Below are 25,017 nucleotides of genomic sequence, written 5' to 3'. Positions count from 1 at the left end.
AAAGAAAGAAAGAAAGAAAGAAAGAAAGAAAGAAAGAAAGAAAGAAAAGAAAAGAAAAGAAAAGAAAGAGAGAGATGGAAGAAGGAAGGAAGGGAGGGAGAGAGGGAGAGAGAGAAAGGGAAAAGAAGGAGAACCTTGGCCTAAGCCATGAATACAAAAATTCACTCACAATGGGTAACAGACTTATATGTCAGGAAAATCTTCAGGACCTAGGCTAGGCAAAGAGTTCTCAGACTTGATACTACAAGTATGATCCATTATAGGAAAAACTGATAAAAAGTTTTGCTTTGTTAAAGGCCATGTGAAGGGAATTAAAAAGACAAGATACAGAGTGGGAGAAAGTATATGAAATCACATACACCAGTAAAGGACTAGAGTCCAGAATATATAAAGAACTCTCAAAACTCAACAGAAGAGGGGCGCCTGGGTGGCTCAGTCGGTTAAGCATCTGACTTCAGCTCAGGTCATGATCTCATGGTTTGTGAGTTTGAGCCCCGTGTCGGGCTCTGTGCTGACAGCTCAGAGCCTGAAGCCTGTTTTGGATTCTGTGTCTCCCTGTCTCTCTGCCCCTCCTCTGCTCACACTCTGTATCTCTCCCCGTCAAGAATATATAAACATTAAAGAAAAAAATTTTTTTAAAACTCAACAGAAGAGGGGTGTCTGGGTGGCTCAGTCGGTTAAGCGGCCGACTTTGGCTCAGGTCATGATCTCGCGTTCCGTGAGTTCGAGCCCCGCGTCGGGCTCTGTGCTGACAGCTCAGAGCCTGGAGCCTGTTTCAGATTCTGTGTCTCCCTCTCTCTGACCCTCCCCTGTTCATGCTCTGTCTCTCCCTGTCTCAAAAATAAATAAAACGTTAAAAAAAAACTCAACAGAAGAAAACAAATTAACCAGAAAATAGGCAAAAGAGGGGTGCCTGGGTGGCTATTTGGTTGAGCATCTGACTTCAGCTCAGGTCATGATCCTGTAGTTGGTGAGTATGAGCTCCACATTGGGTTTGTCACTGTCAGCACAGAGCCCGCTTTGGATCCTCTGTCCCCCTCTCTCCGCCTCTTCCCCTCTTGTGCTCTTAAAAATAAATAAACATTAAAAAAAAAGAAAAGAAAACGAAAATGGGCAAAAGATCTGAATAGACTATATACCAAAGGGGATATACAAACAGGAAATAAGCACATGAAAAGATGTCCAGCATTACTACCCACTAGGGAAATGCAAATTAAAACCGCAATAAATATCAGAATAACTAAAATAAAAAATAATTCTGATACCATATGCTGGCGAGGATGCAAAGAAACTAGATCATTCATACATTGTTGGTGGAAATGTAAGTGGTGCAGCCACTCTGAAAAACAGTTTGGCAGTTTCTTTAAAAATTAAGCATGCAACCAAAACATGACCCAGCAATTGCACTCCTGGGCATTTATCCCACGGAAATGAAGACTTATGCTCCCATAAAAACCTGAGCATGAATGTTCATAAAAGCTTTATTTGTAATACACCAAAACTGGAGTCAGCCCAGACGTCCTTCAACAGTGAATGGTTTGCATAAGCTGTGGTATACACAGACCACGAAATATTATTCAGCAATAAAAAGGAATGAACTATGAATAGGGATAACTTGGGTAAATCTCTAGAGAATTATGCTGAGTGAAAAAAGCCAACTCCAAAAGGTTACATACTGTATGATTCTGCTTATGTAACATTTTTGAAATGTCAAATCTTTGTAAATGAGGACAGATTGGTGGACAGGGAGTAGTGATGGAGTGAAGGAAAGAGGTGGGAAGGAGGTGGGTAGAGTGGTAAATGGACAACGCTAGAGAACCTTGTAGCTGGAACTGTTCAGGATCTTGACGGTGGTATGAGGCTCAATCTACACAGGTGATAAAATGGTACACAACTTAATAAGCACACACACACACACACACACACACACACACACACACACGAGTACAAGTAAACCTAGGGGAAACTGAATAGGATTGGTGTGGATTATAGAAATGTCAATATTTTGGTTGTGATATTATATTGTAGCTCTGCAAAATGTTACCACTGGGAGAAACCAGGGAAATTGTGAAAGGGTGGTCTCTGTATTACTTCTTACCAGTGCATGTGAATCTACAATAATCTTAATTTTTAAAAAAGTCAAATAGGTCTCAAATTATTCTACTCCATTGGCTTGCCATTTTTAAAAACTGTGAACAGGAGCACCTGGGTGGCTACGTTGGTTAGGAATTCAACTCTATATTTCGGCTCAGGTCATGATCTCACAGTTCACGGGAATGAGCCCTGCATCTGGCTCTGCACTGTTAGTGCAGAGCCTACTTGGGATTCTCTCTCTCTCTCTCTCTCTCTCTCTCTCTCTCTCTCTCTCTGTCTCCCCCCTCTCCCCCCTCAAAATAAATAAAACTTAAAAAAATAAAAATAAAAATTATGAATAGGAAATGTGTTGCCATTTCATCATTTCATAATATTACTCTACGTCTTTGGTTCTCAACCTTATCAGAGCCAACAATCTTTTTTTTTTTTTTTCAACGTTTATTTATTTTTGGGACAGAGAGAGACAGAGCATGAACGGGGGAGGGGCAGAGAGAGAGGGAGACACAGAATTGGAAACAGGCTCCAGGCTCTGAGCCATCAGCCCAGAGCCCGACGCGGGGCTCGAACTCCCGGACCGCGAGATCGTGACCTGGCTGAAGTCGGACGCTTAACCGACTGCGCCACCCAGGCGCCCCCAACAATCTTTTTGATAACAAACAGAAATGACCTTAAAAATCTCTGGAAAAAGTGGGGCACCCAGGTGGCTCAGTTGGTTAAGCGTCTGACTCTTGACTTCGGCTCAGGTCATGATTTCACAGTTCATGAGTTTGAGCCCCGTGTCAAACTGTCTGCACTGTCAGTGCAAAACCTGCTTGGGATTCTCTCTCTCTCTCTCTCTCTCTCTCTCTCTCTCTCTCTCTCTGTCTCTCTCTCCTCTCCCTCTCTCTCTCTCCCTCAATAAATAAATAAACTTAAAAAAATCTCTGGAAAAATAAATTCTTTTTTTTTTTTTTAAATTTTTTTTTTTCAACGTTTATCTATTTTTGGGACAGAGAGAGACAGAGCATGAACGGGGGAGGGGCGGAGAGAGAGGGAGACACAGAATCGGAAACAGGCTCCAGGCTCTGAGCCATCAGCCCAGAGCCCGACGCGGGGCTCGAACTCACGGACCGCGAGATCGTGACCTGGCTGAAGTTGGACGCTTAACCGACTGCGCCACCCAGGCGCCCCTGGAAAAATAAATTCTTAAAGGAGGTAAAAATAAAGACATTCTCAGATAAACAAAAGCCAAAAAAATTGTCAATAGCAAATTGCTTTACAAGAAATAATAAAGGTCAATTATACTTCAAAAAAGCTGGGTTGGGGGCTGGAAAGAAATAATAAAGGAAGGTCCTCAGGCAGACAGCAAGTGACACCACACAGTAATTTGAATCTACACAAAAAAACAAAGAGTGCTGGTGCAAGTAATTATGTAGGTAAGTATAAAAGAAAGTATAATTGCATACTTCTTCTCTTTTGCTCTCTTAACTGATTAAAAGGCAATTAGATAAACTCAGTAAGTCTGTGTGTGTGTGTGTGTGTGTGTGTGTGTGTGTGTGTGTGTGTACTGTTGAGCTCATCACATATAGGAATGTAGCATGTTTGACAAAAAGAGCACAAAGCAGGTGGGTGGGAACAAAGCTGTAATGGAATAAGGAAATGACATTAGATAGTAACTTGAATCCACAGGAAAAAACGAGGAGAATCAGAAATGGTAAATAGGAAAATTTATATAACAAACCCCACAAATATATACTTGCTCTCCTTTTTTCTCTCAGCTTCTTTAAAAGATCTTATTTAAGTTATATATAACATTAATAATATTTTATAGAATAATTATTAAGATTATAACAGTGTTTGTAACACATAGATGTAATATGTATAACAATAACAGCACACAGAAAAAGGGAGGAAGTAATGGGACTATATATGAATAAGGTTTCTGAATTTCAGTGGAATTAAGTCAGCATAAATCTGAAGTAGATTCTGACAGACTAAGAAGAATCTTGTAACCTTTTTTATTATTTTTAAGTTTATTTATTATTATTTATTTTGAGAGAGAGAGAGCTAGTGGGGGACAGGCAGAGAGAGAGGGAGAGAGAGAATTCCAAGCAGGCTCCATGCTGTCAGTGCAGAGCCTGATGCGAGGCTTGATCCACAGACTGTGAGATCATGACCCAATCCAAAATCAAGAGTTGGACGCTTGGATATTGTAACTTAGGAGGGACTGCTAGGCAAATAATTTTAAAATATAGACAAAATCATCACAGGAATTAAAATGTTACACTAGAGAAAGTGTCCATTTAATACAAAAGAAGGCTGTAAAGGAGAAAGAGAAGAATAAAAAAGCAAGAGACAAAAAGAAAACAAAAAGCAAATTAGCAGATGTAAATCCAACCATATCAATAACATTATTTAAATAAAAGTTGATTAAAGAATCTAACCAAAAGACAGAGATTCTCAGACTGGATTAAAAAATCCAACTAAATCCTATATATGAGACACATTTTAGATTCAAAGGTACAAATAGTTTAAAATTTTTTAAATCTTTTATTTATTTTTTTTTATTTTTTTTTAAATTGTTTTTTCAATGTTTATTTATTTTTGGGACAGAGAGAGACAGAGCATGAACGGGGGAGGGGCAGAGAGAGAGGGAGACACAGAATCGGAAACAGGCTCCAGGCTCTGAGCCATCAGCCCAGAGCCTGACGCGGGGCTCGAACTCATGGACCGCGAGATCGTGACCTGGCTGAAGTCGGACGCTTAACCGACTGCGCCACCCAGGCGCCCCAAAATCTTTTATTTATTTTTGAGAGCAAGAGAGACAGAGTAAGAGCAGGGGAAGAACAGAGAGTGATGGAGACACAGAATCGAAAGCAGGCTCCAGGCTTTGAGCTGCTAGCACAGAGCCTGACATGGGGCTCAAACCCAAGAACCATGAGATCATGACCGAACCAAAGTCAGACGCTTAACCAACTGAACCTCCCAGGTGCCCCAGTTTGAATTTTTTTTAATGGGAAAGGATTAAAAGATTACCATGCAAACAGCAACCATAAGAGGCTGTATTAATATCAGACAAAACTTTAGAACAAAAAGAAGTTACTGAAGATAAAGATTGAGAAAAAGGCCAATTCATTAGAAAGATTAAGTGTATATACAATTATTATAATTATCTATTATCAATATATAATATATATAGTTACATACAATTATAAATAAATAAATATATACCTAACAATGAAGCATCAAAATACATGAAGCATAAACTGACAGAATTAAAGGGAGAAATAGAAAATTCAACAACAATAATTGAAGACTTCAATACCAATACTTATTAATAATGGACAGAACAACTTGGCAAAGGATCAACAAGAAAATACAGGACTTGAACAACACTATAAAGCAACTCGATCTAACAAACATCTATCAAACACTCCACCCAACAACAACAGAATGTACATTCTTCTCAAGTGCACATGGAACATTCTACCGGTTAGACCATAGGCAAGGCCATAAAACAAGTCTCAATAAATCCAAAAGAATTGAAATCATACAAAGTTTGTTCTCTGAACACAACATAATTAAGCTAGAAATCAATAACAGAAAGAAATGGGGGGAATTCACAAATAAATGTAAATTAAACAACACTTTCCTACATACAGGCATACTTCATTTCACTGTACTTCACAGGTATTGCCTTTTTTTTTTTTTTTCTTAACAAATGAAGATTTGTAGCAACCCTGCATTGACCAATTCTACTGGCACAATTTTTGCACAGCCTTTGCTCACATTGTGCCTCTGTGTCACATTTTGGTAACTCTTGTGATATTTCAAACTTTTCATTATTATATTTGTTATGGTGATCAGTGACCTTTGATGTTACTATTGTAATTGTTTTGAGACACCATAAACTGTGCCCATATAGGATGGCAAACTTACTTGATAAGTGTGTGTGTTCTTTTTTTTTTTAAGTTTATTTATTTGAGAGAGAGAGACTGCCGCGTGCACTGCACATGTGGGGGAGGGGCAGAGAAAGAGAATCCCAAGCAGGCTCCCCAGTGTTAGTGCAGAACTGGATGTGGGGGGCGGTGAGATCATGACCTGAGCAGAAGTTGAGAATAGGATGCTCAATGGACTGAGCCATCCAGGCACTCCAGATAAGTGTGTGTGTTCTGACTGCTCCTCTGTCTTTCTTCCTCTCCTATTGATAAGGATGCCAAGAAAATACAATAGAAAAAATAGAGAAAAAAATAGTCTTTTCAATAAATGGTGCTGGGACAACTGAATATCCACATGCAAAAAATGAAGTTGGACTCCTAGCTCACACCATACTTAAAAATTAACTCAAATGGATCATTGACCAAAATGTAAGTGTTAAAACTATGAAACTCTTAGAGGAAAACATGAGTAAATCTTTGTGACTTTGGGTTGGGCAATAGTTTCTTAGATATGGAACCAAAAGCACAAACAACAACAAAAAAGGTAAACTGGACTGTATAAAAATTTTAAACTTTTGTACTGCAAATGTATCATTTGCAAGGTAAAAAGACAAACCACAGAACAGGAGAGGACATTTGCAAATCAATTATCTGATGAGAGTCTACTATTTAGAAAAGGTAAAGAACTTTCACAACTCAACAATTAAAAGGCAACTCGATTACAAAAATAGGCATAGGATTTGAATAGATGTTTCTCTAAAGAAGATCCAGAAATAGACAATAAGCACATGAAGATATGGTCAACTCATGAGGGAAGTGCAAATCAAAACTGCAGTGGATACCACTTCACACTCAATAGGATGGCTAAAAGAAAAAAGAAAGATAATGACAAGTGTTGACAAGGATGTGGGAAAAAAAATGGAACCATCATTCATTGTTGGTTGGAACGTAAAATGGTGCAGTTGCTTTGGAAAACAGTCCAGTTCTTCATGTGAAATGCAGAGTTACCATATGACCCAACAACTTTACTCCTAGGAACCTGTCCCAATGAAATTAAAACATGTCTACAGAAAAACCTGTACTAAAATATTCACAGTAGAATTATTTATAAGAGCCAAAGCCAAAAAGTAGAAATAACCCAAAAGCACAAGAACTGAAGAATAAAATGTCATTCACCCATACAATAGAACATTACTGGGCAACAAAAAGCAATGATTTACTGATACACTCTACATTGTGAATGAGCCTTGAAAACATGCTAAATGAAAGAAACCAGACACACACAAAAATATTACACCGTTCCATTGCATGAAATGTTCACAACAGGCAAATTGACAGAGAGAGATAATAGATTGGTCGTGGCCTAAGCTGGGTGGGGGTGGGGTGGGGTGGAGAATGAGAGTGGCTGCTAATAGATTTGAGGTTTCTTTTTGGTGTGATGAAAATATTGTGAACTTGGATTGTAGTTTTGTAGATTACACAACTCTGTACTAAAACCCAGGGAATGGGGCGCCTGGGTGGCTCAGTTGGGTAAGCGGCTGACTTCGGCTCAGGTCATGGTCTCACGGTCCGTGAGTTCGAGCCCCGCATTGGGCTCTGTGCTGACAACTCAGAGCCTGGACCCTGTTTCAGATTCTGTGTCTCCCTCTCTCTCTGACCCTCCCTCACTCATGCTCTGTCTCTCTCTGTCTCAAAAATAAATAAACATTAAAAAATTTAAAAAAAAATAAAGCCCAGGGAATGATACACTTTAAATGGGTGAATTTTATGGTATGTGAATTATATCTCAAAAAAAAAAAAGTTTAAAAACTACATCTGGACCTGTCCTCTCAAATATGCAATAACCATTTCTAAACTGTAAGCTTGTACTTCTGTGCTAATGTATTAAGCATTCATAAAATTAAAAAATAAAAAGTGACATAAATATATATTAAAACTTTGGTTGAAGAAATAGTTAATGATTTCAATGCCTTTTGTTCCTGGGAGTCAAAACAGTAACACCATCACCCCCAGCAGCTACCTACTGTGTCCTCAGCTCACTCTATGTGCCAGGTTCCCTCTTCACATAATCAACCTCCTACCAACCATGCAGGGCAGGTGCTCTTATCATTTCCATTTTTTTCAAATTTGAAAACTAGAGATTAAAGAAACAAAGCCACTAAAAGGAGCTAGGAGAATGGGCAGTGAGTCTAGGAACTGACCTGGGCACTTATGAGTCCCAAGCCCTGCTCTCACACCCCTAACCCTATAAAACTAAGTGCCTCCTCAGAAACACACCAAAGCCAGTCCCTAGAAAACATGACTCCTAGGCATTTGGCATTTCATAGGAGATTAAAATGTTCCTACCTAGTAGGGTAGACCTTGAGTAAAAACCCAGGGGAAAATTCTTGTGATTTGATTGGTTGGAAATTCACAATCATGTACTTAGGGCAAATTTAGAGGCAAAAGTCTTCCACAAGCAGCGGGAAGACCTGTAAGACAAAAAAGAAAATTGGGAGCAGGACATGATCAGTAGCCAACAGTGAGGATTGCCTACAATAGTACTTGGCATGTGGTATGTGCTCAGTAAATATTCACTGAATGAATGAATGACTCCAAGCACTATCCTGCCCTGAAGTGGAGGTCTGATTCAAGGTGGAGCTGGGTCGCGCTAGAAAAAAAACCTTCAAATTTCAAACACCAAACCCATAGTAAGGAAGAGGACAGAGAGATGGGGTCCACCCCCTTCAGATTTGGGGTTGAGCCTCTGGAGGGGCATATAGTCAGTGTGTTCTAATATAGGGCACCATCTGGAACCAAGAGGAAAGGTAAGATGCCAACCACAGATGATTCCTCATGCTGCAAGTGGCCACGCTATGCAGTCTTCTGCTCAGATGACTGGGAATCTAAGCAATGCAATCTGAAGAAGTTATAAATAAAGAAACGTGAATTCATACCACATACAGGGGAAGAAAAAGGAATTCTGCATAAACGCCTGCATACAGGAGATGGCCCTAGCCAGAAAGACCAGAACCTTCAGAGGAAACTCTCTGAAGTTCAGAGGCAGAGCCTCGGGGACAAAACCGGTATCCTACCCTGCAGGGTGCTGCTTCAGTTCAGTTCCCCTCAAAGGTTAAGCAAGTAGGTGTCCAGCTATGACAAAGGGTCTGGTAGCTTGCCTGGAGATATGCCTGAGACACAGGAGTGGACAACAGCCTCCAAAAGGCAGTATGGATTGCTCCAATTCAAGAAGTGACAAGGTGACAAAAAGTCACGGGGGACCCAAAACTGCTGATTCTTTGAGAAGTGGGAGAGTAGGGAGAAATGTTTCCCTATGTTGTTCTGTGAAAAAAGCTGGCTGTAAAACAATGTATTCAATGTGATCCCGTTTCTTTAAAAAAAGTATGTGTCAGTCCTTCGGCAGCCAGTAGAGAGGATGGGCGGAGAGGATAGGCGGATTCACGATGGGGTCTAAGGCGGATGGTGGAGGAGCTATGAGTGCAGCTAAGGAAGGCACAAGTGCCCCAGCCAGTGCAGTGGGTGTAGCAGATGACACCAACAGATAGGGCAGGCCAGGTGGCCCTGGGGACCCCAGTGCCCCTGGTAGTCCAAGGGATACCAGAGACCCCAGCGTCACAAGAGAAGATGCCACAATCAGTGGTACTCCACAGATCCAGCAGGCACCCCGTGCACCAGGGCCTGAAAGAGAAGCAGTGCCCATCAGCTAGAGGTCTGGGTAACCCCACTGCTCCAATCCACCCTCATCATGCCTTTCCTATTACCCATGAAGACAGAGATTGCTGTCCAGTCTCTGACCCTAAAGGCTGAACTCCAAGGGCCAGATAAGGAGTTCAATGTAAAAAGAAGGAAAGGGAAAAAGGGAAGGGGAAGGACAAAGGGAAAGAGAAGGAGAAGGAGGAGGAGGAGGAGGAGGAGGAGGAGGAGGAGGAGGAGGAAAAGGAGTAGAAGGAGAAGGAGGAGAGGGAGGAAGACAAGAAGGAGGAGAAGCAGGAGGAAGAGAAGGAGGAGGAGGAGAAGGAAGAGGAGGAGGAGAAGGAGGAAGAAGAGGAAGAGAAGAGGAGGAGAAGGAGGAGGAGAGGAGGAGGAGGAGAGGAGGAGGAGGAAGAGGAAGAAGGAGAAGAAGGAGGAGGAGGAAGAGGAGGAGAAGAAGGAGATTAAGGAGGAGGAGGAAGAGGAGGAGGAGGAGGGGGAGGAGGAGGAGGAGGAAGAAGAGGAGGAGGAATTGTTCAACTTGAACAGCAGTGTCCTGGCTATCTGACTGCTGAAGACCCTGGCTAACTCTGAAATTCCATCCCCTCCTGTTTTGGCCAGCTTCCTCTGGTGGTGCAGACCTAGCAGAATTTTGTGCCCCCATCTTTCATTAACCCTCAGCAGGGGAAAGGGGGCTAAGCCTAACTTTGTGTCCCCTCCTAGGCAGCACACTCCTCCCCAGAGCACTGGATTTCTGGAGTAGTTGCTACTTTATTATTGTGACCTAATATTTTGACTGTAATGGCCCTGGGGCACTCAGGGTCTACAAGTTTTGTTTGATGATTAAATTTTTGTTAATACAGAAAATAAAACTGAGCTACTAAAACAAAGTTTGTGTGTAAGTACACAATAGATTCAGGGATGTACATGGAGGAAGATCTTAGAAATATGCATAGAAAAGTAATAATGCAAGGAAAGATAGGGGGAAATAGAAGTTTTACTCAATGACTGGATTGTTTAAATATTCACATCAATAATATGCTTATGTCTTGGTGTATAATTTTAAAAATTCCACAGGTGCCTGGCTGACTCAGTCAGAAGAGTATGAGACTCTTGATCCTGGGGGTCATGAGTTCAAGCCCCACGTTGAGTGTAGAAATTACTTAATAAGTAAACAAAAACTTTTAAAAAATTCCAGAAGGGGGGCACCTAGGTGGCTCAGTCGGTTGAGCATCCGACTTCGCTCAGGTCATGATCTCATGGTCCATGAGTTCGAGCCCTGCATCGGGCTCTGTGCTGACAGCTCGGAGCCTGGAGCCTGCTTCAGATTCTGTGTCTGCCTCTCTCTCTGACCCTCCCCTACTCATGCTGTCTCTCTCTGTCTCAAAAATAAATAAAAAACATTTTTTAAAAAATTCCAGAAGGGTCTCATCAATATAGTTAAAATTGAAAAGTGCCTAAACATATCAGAAGTCAGGAGAGTAATGTAAAAACAACAATGCCAAGAGGGGCACCTGGGTGGCTCAGTTGGTTAAGCATCCAACTTCGTTCGGCTCGGGTCCTGATCTCATGGTTCATGGGTTTGAGCCCTGCATCAAGCTCTGTGCTGACAGCTCAGAGCCTGGAGCCTGCTTCAGATTCTGTGTCTCTCCCTCTCTCTCTGCCCCTCCCCCACTCACACTCTGCCTGTCTGTATCTCTCTTTCAAAAATGAATAAACAGGGGTGCCTGGGTGGCTCAGTTGGTTGGGCAGCCGACTTCGCTCAGGTCACGATCTCACGGTCCGTGAGTTTGAGCCCCGCGTCGGGCTCTGTGCCGACAGCTCAGAGCCTGGAGCCTGCTTCAGATTCTGTGTCTCCCTCTCTCTCTGACCCTCCCCCATTCATGCTCTGTCTCTCTCTGTCTCAAAAATAAATAAACGTTAAAAAAAATTTTTTTTTAATTTTTTTTTTTAACATGAATGGGGGGAGGGCCAGAGAGAGAGGGAGACACAGAATCTGAAGCAGGCTCCAGGCTCTGAGCTGTCGGCACAGAGCCCGACGCGGGGCTCGAACTCACGGACCGTGAGATCGTGACCTGAGCGAAGTCGGCCGCCCAACCGACTGAGCCACCCAGGCGCCCCCCAAAAAAATTTTTTTTAATGAATAAACAGTAAAAATTAATAATAAAAAAAAAACAATGTCAAGAAAAGAGCATGGGAACAAAGACAAAGAACAAGACTCAGTGGCAATCAGAGTCCTGCTTGGGCTAGACCACTGAGAAGCACATGGTGTAACAGGACCCAAAGAGGGGTGGGGCCCCACCTCCAAGCAATACTCCTTCCCAAAGTCACACCTAAGTGTCCATCACCATTCGTGGGGTCCCCACTATGCCCCTCCCTGCTGGGTATTCAGTGGCCCAGGGCACCTCTGTGATCTAGTCTGGGATGAGAACATAGTAAACTTTCTCCCCTGTCATGCTAAGCAACAATGCAGTTAGCACTGTGATCAGGGTGTCATGGTCATCTGAGGGAAGCCACCACATGCAGGCTTTCCTGCTCCCACTCCCTAATTCACCTCCAGTATCTCCCCCACCCCATGATTCCCCTCCCTTGGCGAATTTAGCCAGACCAATGGGGTCTTTGAGCATCCACACCCTGCTCAGCTGCTCCCACTGGCCTCATGGCCCTAGGGACTCCAGGCCTGAGGCTGGGAAGAGGCTCCATTCCCAAAGAAAAGATTTTCAGATCTTTTGTGGACACCAAAGAAAATCATCAACATTCCTGTCTTCAAAAAAATACTTTATGACAGATTAATTCCATTTTTGTATGGGTTCAGGTTTTCCCAAAAAAAGAGAACCTACAAACCCAACGTTAAGTCCTATTCCAGCCAAAGGGGAGAGGAGAGCAGGGAAGTGTGGTACCGTGCATAGGACATGGCTAGGGGTGCCCATATGGAGGCTCCCACTGGAAGGTGGACAAAATGAGCTGGAGAGGGTTTAGGGAGCTGTCAGCAGGCAGCACCTGTCATGCAGAAGCCCTGGGTGGGCCCTGTGAGAGGGAGAAGAAACATGGCTCAGGACTGAGTCCTGGGAACCTCAGGTAGGCAGCGCAAGGGTGTCACAGAGACCAACATGTAAACAAGGAAGTGCTACAGAAACCAGGAAGGGAGTTTGCAGAAGAGAAGTGTGCTGAGAAGTCCACAGGGAGGTGTAGGTAGCTCAAACAGGGAAATGTCCACTGGGGGCACCTGGCTGGCTCAGTCGGAAGAGCATGCAACTCTTGATCTCAAGGTTATGAGTTCGAGCCCCACACTGGGTGCAGAGATGACTTAAATAAATAAAACTTTAAAAATTTAAAAAAAAAAAAAAAAAGGATTGGACCATTAGCTTGTCCCTGAAGCCCCAGAAGGAATCAGGGTGTCTGGGTGTGTGTGTGTGTGTGTGTGTGTGTGTGTGTGTGTGTGTGTGCATGTGTGTGCATGTGTGGACAAGCAGCCATCATCTGAGGTTCTGGGCAACTCCCTACAACATGAAGGGGTTGGGGATACCAGAGAAGTTTTGGTGCTCCTTTTGGTGGCTTTGGGTGAGCCCTTCCTGCTCACCTAGACTGCGGGATCCACTCAGGCCAGCGACTGCATTTCCTCTGTGAACTCAGCATCTGCACAGACCCTGCTCCACAGCAGGACTAGGGAGTGCTTGTTGAATGAACACGCTGTACAAAAATAAACAGTGAAAAAAGATGCTGGACAAAGAAACAACACTCTCAAACAATGAGTCTGCATCTTTGGGAAGGAAATCCTTCTCTGGGGATAAAGCAGGGTCTTTGGAGAAATTAATTTGTTGGGGACAACCGCTCCCCAGCGGCAGCCCACTCTATCCAGGGTAGGGATGGTGCCAAGTAGACCGGTCTTCACATCAGATGTCCAATCTTTTCACTGGATACATGAAAGTTTCCTCATCTCAAAGTGGCCAGGGTGATCCACCAAGCAGAGGCCAGGGCTGGGAAACCCAGATCCCTCCTCCCGGTCCTGCCAGGCCTTGCTATGAGGTTCTTAGAAAGAACCTCTCTGGCCTCAGTCTTTCTATCACCCACCAGTGTTCCTGACCCTCTATTGGCCAGAGCTACACAGAGGGGAAATCACTGTATAAGCAAAATCAATTACTACTAATTACTATCAATTACTATCTTTTCAAAAGCAATGCTTGCCTTTATCGGAACGGCTTGTTTTTTCCGGAGCTACCAGCAGCGACTAAGGGAAAGGAAGCTGGAGGAGCCTAACTAGGGCCCATGTCCCCTGAAAACTTTGCCAGGAGGTTTAGCCTTGATTACTTCTGGGGTCACTGCCCCTCCATTTCACAGGCCTGGGAATCCCAGAGTAAGTGCTCATAAGGAAGTACAGGGAACAAAAGATGTTTTCCCAAAGGGCGAAGCTTCTAGTTTCTTCTTTCTTCGTGCCTCTGAAAACAGGTTCTCGGCACCACTAGGCAGACCCAGAGCAGTAAGCCAGGGTCTTGGTAATTGAAAGGGGGCAGTGTCACCCCCAAGAGTCCCCACCAGGCTTTTCCACTTGAGGACAGTGAGAACATTTTCCCTTTCCTCACTCAACATTCAGGAGACGGCTGTGTGACACCTGTCCCTGGAGCCCTAGATGGATTTCCCAGGGCTCATCATGCCTGACTGAGCACCTGGGTAGGAACAGTGCAGAAACTGTGGCCAAGGAGATGTCAAGTACCAATGAGAGCAGGAACCCTTGGGTGGGCTCCACTATATACCCTGACAAAGCAGGGGAGTTAGGGGAAGGGTAGGGGACAGTGTGGCAGACCTGGCCTGTCGGGAGCACCTAGAGCAAGCTGCCCTTCTTCCATAGGCTCGGCCTGCATCACAGGCCCAAAAGCATCCTGGCAGGAAACCCCTCTGCCCCTGGCAGTCAGCGCTAAGCACTATCATTTGTAAAACTCCTTTCAGTACATGAGGGAAGCAGGGCCCCTGGACCCTGGGAAAGCCCTACTCCAGTCCACTGGCTTCTGAGCCAGCTCTGTGTGTCACAGCCTGCCTCCAGAGCCCTGAGCCCAAATCCCACATCCCACATCCCAGAGTCACACTGGTGTCTCTGCCCTGGGTGCCCACTGGCAGATCACCACTCAAGACCAGCAGCCTGAGACCTGAAGCTCCCTCCCTCCTGCCCTCTTCCCAATCCCCAAAATCTACCAAGGGAACCCTGTCCCACACCACTGCCCAAAATTCCTGGAGTTTCATGAACACAAATGTGGTTTAAGAGGCAAAATGACACTCCATTGCAAGCAGGCGTTTTCTATGGCTCTGGTGGTGTGGGCTGAAACCCCTGGGCTGAAAACCTCTGGGATGGGCCAGCCCTTTCAAGTGAACTCTCCAGTTTCAGGCCCAAATTCCGTATGTTTTAGCAGCTATATGTGAAGATGAGAAAGATGGACCACCGTGGTTCCTCTGAGCCCCCCAGGCATCCCCATATTCAATCAGAGCTCCCAGAGGGCAGGGACCAAACCCTTAACCAAGTTTAATTCAAGTATGCTCTGTAGTAGGAAATAGGGATGGTAATCTACCTGTTCACCTTTATATCTTCAGGGCCGGGCAGGGACTGGGCAACCAGTTGGTAATTAATACCAGGCCTCATGTTGAGGGCTCTCATTTCCGGCATTTCATTTGATAAAAATTTGTTAACTTCAATGTACTTGACTTGCCCTCTTGTAACCCCGGTATTGCCTCAATTTTTTCCTCCTCCTTATCTCTTTCTCAGCGTACTTGTAGAAACCAGTGGCATTAATATTAATGCATTTGCACGTGAGGTGCTACTTTATTTTCCCAGCCCAGACTTGAATATTCAGCTGCCTACCTAATATCTCATTTGGGTGTCTCTAAAACACAACTTGTCCAGGAACAAACTCCTCCTCTTAGGCCCCATCCAGTTGTCCCCAGTGTACACCACATGCTCAGGCCAGAACTCAGGGGTCTTCCTGACTCCTCTTTCTCTAACTTGTCAAACCCAGCCGTTCAGCATGCCTCTGGCTCTACATTCAGCATATATTCAGAAGTTGAGCACTTTTTAGCTCTTTCTCCCTCTCCTTACTCCCTGCCACCCCCCCCAATCCTGGTCCAGTGACCATCCTCTCATACCTGAACACTGTCCAAGCCCCTCACTAGCACCCCACCTCTACCCTTCCCCCTCAGGTTTGGCATACATAGCAAAATGTGCATTTACCATCTTGTTTCAGCATCTCATAGGAAACTAACCCAGAGATACCCTGGGAAAAATACAAAATATCCCATAAGATACACCAGGAAATCATCCCATGGATACATTACTCCACAGATACACCAGTAAAAATACAAAATGACACATACACCAGGTCCCTCAATGTGGTGCTACTTGTAAGAGCAAAGTCTGGCCACAGGCCAATATCCATACATCAGCTATGGCACACTCACGTGATAGAGCACTGTGCAGATGCAAAAGAAAAAAAAAAGCAATCAGGAAGATTTCTCCATTCTGCTACAGGGTGATCTTCAGAATATATTATGTGGAAAAAAATTTTTCAGAACTGGGTTCAGAGTTTGCTACTATATATATATATATATATATATATATATATATATATATATACATATACACACACACACACACACACATATATATATATATATAGAGAGAGAGAGAGAGAGAGAGAGAGAGAGGTAAATAAGTGTGTATTTTCCTTATATTTTCAAAAGAAGGGAACAATGGAAAAATAACTGATAAAGGTGAATTCTTATCAGAGAAGGAAGAAAACAAGGTGGAAAAGAACAAGATAGAACTAGATACATTCGGTTTCTAGGTACATTTGGTTTATTTGAAATCACATGAAAGTTTTACACAATTAAAAAAAATTAAATTAGAAAGAAAAAATATGGTAGATGGCACTGTTGTTCTCAGCCGATTTCTGCTCTTTGCCATGTGACTTTGCAATTCTGCCCACTGAGGGTGAAGTATATTTTTCCAGAATGTGACAGACTCTATTTTCCAAAAATGGCCTTCACAAGATTTCCAGTCCCACAAGCTCTTTTAGAAACTGGAAATTCCCAGTCAAGAGCTGGAGCCGATATCTCCTCCTCTCAAAATTGGATAGGACTTGGGGCGTCTGGGTGGCTCAGTCGGTTGGGCATCCGACTTCGGCTCAGGACATGATCTCACGACTCGTGGGTTCAGGCCCCACATCAGGCTCTGCGCTGACAGCTCAGAGCCTGGAGCCTTCTTTGGATTCTGAGTCTCCCTCTCTCTCTGCCCCTCCCCTGCTCACACTTTGTGTCTCTCTCTCTCAAAAATGAATAAACATCAAAAACTTTTTTTAAAAATTGGATAGGACTTTAGAACCATCTCAATGAATAGAATGTGGCAAAAATAACAATAAATGTCTCTTGAGACTAACGATAAAAGGCAGTACATCCTCCAGTTGGTTTCCTCTCTCTCTCTCTCTTTCTCTTAGGACAACCCTGAAACCCAGAAACCATGTTGAGAGGAAACTGAAACTAGCCCATGTGGAGAAGCACTGAGGCTCCCAGCTACTAGCAAGAATCAACTGTAAGACTGTAAGTGAGGAAGACAATTCAGATGATTCCATTCCCCCAGCCTTTGAGTCTTCTTAGCTGAAGCTCCAGACACTGTAGAGCAGAAATAACCATCCTATGTGCCCTGCCTGAGTTCCTGACCTATAGAGTCTACGAACGCAATGGTGGTGGTTTGATGCCACTAAGCTTTAGGGTAATTTCTTATATAGTCACAGTAACTGCAAGACTACCCCTTAACTCTGGGCTTAAATATGAATTGCTGTGGGGGCACATGGATGGCTCAGTCAACTCTTAGTTTTGCCTCAAGTCATTATCGCATGGTTCCTGGGTTCAAGCCCCACTCTGTCAGTGCAGAGCCTACTTGGGATTCTCTCTCTCTCTCTTTCTCTTTCTGCCCATCCCCTGCTCATGCTCTCTCTCTCTCTCTCTCAAAATAAATAAAGAACACTTAAAAAGAATGAGTTGCTTTGACTAAAGTAATATTAGCAGGTGTGTCATTTTAAGCAGAGGTCTGAAGTGTGTGTGTGTGCATGTGCGTGTGTGTGTGTGTGTGTGGTTAGGCATGCCCTCTTGCATGTCTGTAATCACCACAGGAAGAACATGTGGAGCAGACCTGGACTCAACTGCAGCCCAGAGCCCAGCCTAGATCAGTGAATTCTAGCCAGCATGCAGATGCACGAGTGAGAATAAAAAATTGCTGTTTGAAGCCACTGAGTGTTGGCTGATTTACTGTGCAGTATGATCATAGCAACAGATAAGTGATCAAAAAGCAACCCTTACAAACTGAACACAAACTGGAAAAAAAGAGCTTAACTGCATATCTTCTTAATGGCATAACCTCACTGAGAAGAGTTATTTCTACTAACTCTAAAACACAGAATTTGGACTACACATCCCTGGAAAGAAATAAACTAAGGACAAACGAAACCACAAGGAAATCTTAAATTACATTCACTAGTATTATTGTTAGTTAAAATATATATATTATTATTTTGAAACCAATATACATATATACATTACATATACATGTGTGTATGTATATGTATAATATTCTATATATATGCAATGTTTGTTTGGATCTTGATTTGAACAAAACAACCCTAAAAAGCCATTTTTGAGATACTCAAGTAAAATTGAACATGGATTCAGTATTAAGTTATATAAGAAATTATACTCAACTTTGTTGGCTGTGATAATGTCATTGGATTAAAATAAAAACAGCTCTTAACTAGAGGTACATCCTAAAGTATTTATGAGTGAAATGATATTGTATTTTGATTGAAAATACTCTAGGGGTGCCTAGATGGCTCAGTCTGTTAAGCATCCAACTTTGGCTCAGGAAATGATCTCATGGTTCCTGAGTTTGAGCCCTGTATCAGGCTCTCTGTCGTCAATGCAAGGCCTGCTTCAGATTTTCTCTCTCTGCCCCTCCCCAGCTCTCTTGTGTGCACACGTGCACTTTCTTTCTCACTCTCTCTCAAATATAAATAAAAACATTAAAAAAAGAAAAAAGAAAATACTCCAGTCTAGGAAAGGGAACACTTTTGCACTGTTGGTAGGAATACAAATTGCTGCAGCCACCCTGGAAAATTATGGAGGTTCTTCAAAAAATCAAAAATAGAGGGGCACCTGGGTGGCTCAGTCGGTTAAGTGTCTGACTCTTGACTTCAGCTCAGGTCATGATCTCACAATTCAAGCCCCACGTCGGGCTCTGTGCTGACAGCTTGGAGTCTGGAGCCCGCTTCAGAATCTGAAGAATCTGTGTCTCCCTCCTTCTTTGTCCCTCCCCCATTCATTCTGTCTCTCACTTTCAAAAATAAATAAATAATAAAAAAAATTTTTTAATTAAAAATAGAACTACCTTACAACCCAGAAACTGCACTATTAAGTATTTACCTAAAGGATACAAAAATGTTGGGGTGCCTGGATGGCTCAGTTGGTTAATTGTCCAACTTCATCTCAGGTCATAATCTCACAGTTCATGAGTTTGAGTCCTGCATCGGACTCTGGGCTGATAGATTCTGTGTCTCCCTCTCTCTCTGCCCCTCTCTTGTTCATGCTCTGTCTCTCTCTGTCTCTGTCCCTCAAAAATAAATAAACATTAAAAAATTTTTGTTTAATTAAAGAGGGGCATCTGGGTGCCTCAGTCAGTTAAGTAGCTGACTTTGGCTCAGGTCATGATCTCACGATTCGTGAGTTCGAGCCCTGCATCGGGCTCTGTGCTGACAGCTCGGAGCCTGGAGCCTGCTTCAGATTCTGTGTCTACCTCTCTCTCTCTGCTCCTGCCCTGCTCATGCTCTGTTTCTCTTCCTCTCTCTCAAAAATAAACTCTCTCTCTCTCAAAAAAAAAATGGATACAAAAATGCTGATTTGAAGGGGCACCTGCACCCCAATGTTTATAGCAACACTATCAACAATAGCCAAATAATGGAAAGAGCCCAAATGTCCATTGACTGATGAATGGATAAAGAAGATGTGGTATATACATACAGTGGACTATTACTCAGCAATCAAAAAGAATGAAATCTTGCCATTTGTAACAACATGGATGGAATTACAGTCTATTATGCTAAGTGAAATAAGTCAGTCAGAGAAAGACAAATATATGATTTCACTTGTGTGGAATTTAAGAAACAAAACAGATGAACACAGGGGAAGGGAAGGAAAAATAAGATAAAAACAGAAAGGGAGGCAAACCATAAGAAAGACTTAAACACAGAACAAACTGAGGGTTGCTGGAGGGGAGGTGGGTAGGGGGATGGGCTAAATGGGTGATGGGCATTAAGGAGGGCACTTGCTGGGATGAGCACTGGGTGTTACATGCAAGTAATGAATCACTATATTCTGTTCTTGAAACCAATATTACACTATATGTTAACTAACTTGGATTTAAATAAATGAAAAAGGAAGGAAGGAAGGGAATAAATTGAGGGAAAGAAGGAAGAGAGGGAACAAGGGAGGGAGAGGGAGGAAGGAAGGAAGGAAGGAAGGAAGGAAGGAAGGAAGGACGAAAGAAAGAAAGAAAGAAAGAAAGAAAGAAAGAAAGAAAGAAAGAAAATAATCCAGTCTAAAAAAAGAAAGCTGGAGAAATATAGATGAAACAAGATAGCAAAACACTGATCATGGTTGAAGTTGGGTGATGGGTTTACGGGAAGAGGTTCACCATACATACCATCTTTTCTCCTTTTACATGTGTTTACAATTTTCATTTCCAGAGTGTTTACTGTTCCTAAGGACATCTACCCTAAAGAGCCAAAGGCCAGTGTACCCCAAAAAGAGGCCAGAATGACATGGCTGACCAGAGAAGAACAGGCCCGCAAAAGAGTTTCCTCTGCAGTGCACAGAGGATTCCATGGCTAGAGTGCAAGGGGTGGTTGCCTCTCCAGTCCAACCCAGCTCTACCACTACCTTCAGCTGACACCACCTCAAACCAGAGCTGGCAAGGTTTTGGCCTGGAGGGCTTAACACTGGCCACTCAAAGTTAGATACAGGGATTTGGAAAGTGGGCTCACAGGGCCATAAAAGGGGAGAAGTTCTCCTAGCAACATTCCTAAAACAAGTACACTGTCTTAGTTATTACCCTTATTTCAGGAGACAGAGTCAGGATCCAAAGGGTCTCACTAGGTTGGAAGGGATCTCCAAGTACAGTGAAAGAAGATATAGCAGGGACCCATGCAGGCCCCCACAGATTCACACTCAGGTTGCACAAGCCCAAGATGGAGGGAACCCAGCCTTCATGCTGAGATGCCCAGCATGAGGCTGGACCAAGTGTGGGGTCCAAAGAGCACTCAGGAAGGTGGATGATGGTGTTCTTAGGCTGGCAAGTGAAGGCTAGTCATCCTTCAGATGGTGTCACTCAGTCCATGTGACATACTGAGCCCTGGGTCCTGTTCTCTGAACCTCCCTGTCTTCAAGATATTGAGAGCCTTGGGCAGCACATCCCAGGTCGGCAAGGGTCCCAGAGTCACATCCCAGCACAGGAGCTAGAGAAGTCAAGTATAGAGAAGAACCTCAGAGTTGAGAAGATGAGAGCATAGTGAGCTCCTCCTAAACCTGCGAGCAGATAAGCTGTCTGTGCCAGAGGGCAGGGCCAGGCCAAGAGACAGGAGGTGTAAGGAAGCCCATTTCAGACAAACCAAAAGAACTTTCCAACAATGGAGTCATCTGCCTAGAAGGGACCAGAGGCCACTGATCACTGGGTGTTCACACCAAGGCAGAGCTCCTGCCTTCAGAGAACATGGAAGCAGACATGTTGGCATCCACTAGAGGTTGGATTAGATGCTCAAAATAAAAGGAGGGCAGAGCAAACACAACACCCGCTGAAGCTAAACCATGCTCCTGAAGGAAGTGGCCTCACATGTCAGACCTTGATGTTGGTGGAGACCTGGCCTGAGCCCACAGAACCTATAGAGCTGCAGGAGAAACCGCAGAGAGCACCACGTCCATCACCTCCAAATGGAGGACTCTATACAACTGCCCACTGGAGGGGGCAAACCAGGTGCCAGTGCACCTGAGGGATATGGATGGAACAACACTCAGGAGGCAAGCGGCCATGCACGGCTGGAAGCATGGAGCCTGCATCAGGCTCCGCAGGCCCAGGTAGGAGCCTGGCTGACTTGCCGGCCAACCCAGTAGAAGGAAGCCAGTAGCTTTTCAAGAGTCCCTTCCTGTGCAAGGCACCAGCCAGTCCCTCTTCTGGCTCCAGGCTTGATTGTGAGGTCATCTTGTCCACCCTGAAAGATCTTTGGAGCACGGAGGAAGAGCCAACCTCTTCATTTAAATCTCTTCTAATTAACCTAAAGGCTGCATGATGTACCTATTTTCTCTCCACAGTGGGGCTGAGGAACAGCAGGAAGCATCACCCTTCCTTCTTACTCATCTAACAAAAATAAGCTGTCAGAGACGGAGGGGACCTTGGAGAACATCTAGTTAAATCTCTCCTTTTACAGATGAGAAATAGTGAGGACCTACTATATGTACGGCCAGATTGGGGCAATGTCAGGATTGATTAAAACCTGAGTTTCTGACCCCTACCCAGGAGGCTTCCAGTAGTCTTCATTCCCCACCCCACCCTATGCTGTCCTTTGTTCAAATGTCCTACTTTCTGATCCTCTTCTCATCCTCAAAGCCCTCCCCATCCTCTTGCTAAATTTTCCATCTTCTCGGAGCAGGAGGCAAGGAAGTGATGCAGTTCTCCAGCTGTGCTTGGTGTATGGCATTTCAGTTTGCTAAAGTCAGCTAGCTGGCTGTTCTTCTAAATATCTCATATTAGGCCTCTGGAGTTCCCAACAGAATAAGTTAATGTTGTGAATGTGTTTTGTAAGCTGTAAAATACCATACAAATATATGCTGTACTATTTTAGAATATGAAATAATCCAACCCCTTCTAATCATGCGCTCATTTATCTTACCTCTGTGAGACAAAGAAAAAGCAGGAGCAAACTCTAATTTAAGGAAGTTCAGGGTAAAAATCGAAACAAGTGCCTCTTTCTCTCCCACCAGATTGGAAGCTCCTTGAGGGTACAGCCCATTTCGTGCTCCTTCCTTTGTTCCTCACATTTCACCCAGGGCTAAGCATCTAGTAGGTCTTCAGCGAACAGTTTCCTGAATACATGGATAAAATTTCACTGTAAGGGGGGCCTGGCTGGCTCAGTTGGTAGAACATGAGACTATTAATCTCAGGGTCGTGAGTTCAAGCCCCAGGTCAGGTGTGAAGTCTCCTTTAAAATTTTTTTTCACTTTATTTTTGTTAAATTTTTAAATGTTTATTTATTTATTTTTGAGAGAGAGAGACAGAGCATGAGTGGGGGAGGGACAGAGAGAGAGAGGGAGACACAGAATCCAAAGCAGGCTCCAGGTTCTGAGCTGTCAGCACAGAGCCCGACATGGGGCTTGAACTCACAAACCGCGAGATTGTGACATAAGCCAAAGTCGGACACTTAACTGACTGAGCCACCCAGGCACTCCACATTTTTCACTTTAAAATCCTCCTATTACTGGGGTGCCTGGGTGGCTCAGTTGGTTAAGCGTCCAACTCTTGATTTCCACTCAGGTCATGATCTCCCGGTCATGAGATTGAGCCCTGCGTCCACCTTCTCACTGAGTGTGGAGCCTGCTTAACAGTCTCTCTCTCCCTCCCCCTCTGCCTCTTCCCTGCTTGCACTTGCTCCCTCTCTCTCTGAAAATAAATAAATAAATAAATAAATAAATAAATAAATAAATAAATAAATAAAATCCTCCTATTGCTAAGTAGAACTTAATTGTAGAAACTCTCACAACTACCCCATATACAAAAAAGGCAGACAACCCATATTACCTACCTGATACATTACAAATGTGTCAAATTTACAGGTGTGACTATCAGGGAATTTCCTTACCCCCTTTTCTTCCAAAGCACCCAAATGCCTTACTGATTCTTCCAGCATCCTGGGAAAGGATAGCTCCCTCCCTGAGCCAATGGCACTGGAGAGCAACTCTGGGTCCAGGGGCAGTCCACTGGACTGGGTCCTGGAAATCACCTCTGGGTGATCCTTGTCTGAGATGCTGCTGAGGCTTTTGATCTCCTCAATGGTTGGGGCCAAGACCCAGAAGCTAACCTTTCTACTTCCCCTCAGGGAAAATTCACCTTGGGCCCTAACAGCAGCCCCACACACTTCAGGGGCAGCCAGCCTGCCCAAACAGTTCTGGATTTGATCCCAGGGTGACCTAGAGTTCTCTAGAGGCTCCTAATATGCCTCCATGTGACCTTCTTGCTAGAAAGAAGTGGGGGTACCAGGTAAGGGGTCTCTTCTAAAGCAAAGCTCTCTTAAGAAGCCTAGATGCCCATAAGAGCAAAGAACAGATGGGGAGATCAGAGCAGGGCTGTGACGAGCCTGGAGCTCAAAGTACAGCACAGATGAATCAGGGTGCACGCTTACCAGTTCCATCCCACAGGCACAGATGACCAGAACTTAATGTATATGACTTATGAGCTGAGGGCATGCCACGGGGCAAGAGACACCCACCAGAGGCCCCATCTGCAGGAAGGGAACCACAGAGAGTGGGACACCAGAATTCCATCTACCCTACTACAGGTGCAACCCCAGAGGCCATGGTTCCAAGTCATTCCCCAGCTATGACCAGCTTCCACCACTACGCTGGTGACTGGAGAAGGAGAGGGTCCTCAAGGCTGGAAAGGAGCCTAAGCAAGCAATGAAATATCAATGCCAGTGTGACATACCCCTGGCACCAACTGAGAAGCCCAGGCAGGAGTCCCCATATGGCTAGACTGTCCCAGCTCACCAGGAGAGCCTCAAGTCCTAAAGTGACACTTGGCCCTTGCTGTAGGCATGCAGGTCTCAGCTACCTTTTCACCATTGTAAAAAGTAAGTCCCCAGGCAGGAAGGATGAGTAAGACCTGGACAGACGGGGCCTACAGGAGCTGAATGGCCAGGCAAGTGGAGTGAGGAACAGGTGTGTGCAAAACACTGAGCAGAATGTCCATGGTGAAGCAGACATCCAGTACGAGTAGTTATAACCGTTGTGACAGTTTTGCCAACCTACCTCCCCAGTCAGCCCCAGCCTGCTGCGCTACAGCTTCCAGGAACAGATTTCCCCTCAAATAGCCCACAATGGAAGGGCCTGTCTCTCCCCACTTCCATCACTAATGGGAAGAAAGGGCACTATTGAGACATGCAGGACCTCTGAGAAGAGAGAGGGTTTATTGAAGCCCCAAACCCTATATCCTAGCAGCCTACTACTTAAATATACAGTGAGGGCT

At 44.1% G+C, this 25,017-nt stretch overlaps 1 protein-coding gene and 1 non-coding gene across 2 annotated transcripts in view; one reads left to right on the top strand and one right to left on the bottom strand.

The window, feature by feature from the left end:
• Positions 1-25,017, bottom strand: part of BSN (bassoon presynaptic cytomatrix protein) — a 96,322-nt gene that overhangs the window by 65,264 nt on the left and 6,041 nt on the right. The gene's annotated exons all lie outside the window — the stretch shown is intronic.
• TRNAN-AUU (transfer RNA asparagine (anticodon AUU)) lies at positions 22,897-22,969 on the top strand. The gene has a single exon. It is a non-coding gene; the product is annotated as a tRNA-Asn (tRNA).

The sequence above is a fragment of the Herpailurus yagouaroundi genome, unplaced genomic scaffold, assembly GCF_014898765.1.
Source record: "Herpailurus yagouaroundi ecotype Mexico unplaced genomic scaffold, PumYag 193, whole genome shotgun sequence".
NCBI classification, from domain to species: domain Eukaryota; kingdom Metazoa; phylum Chordata; class Mammalia; order Carnivora; family Felidae; genus Herpailurus; species Herpailurus yagouaroundi.
Note: the sequence above shows the minus strand (reverse complement) of the source record. Positions and strands in the feature narration are given on the sequence as shown.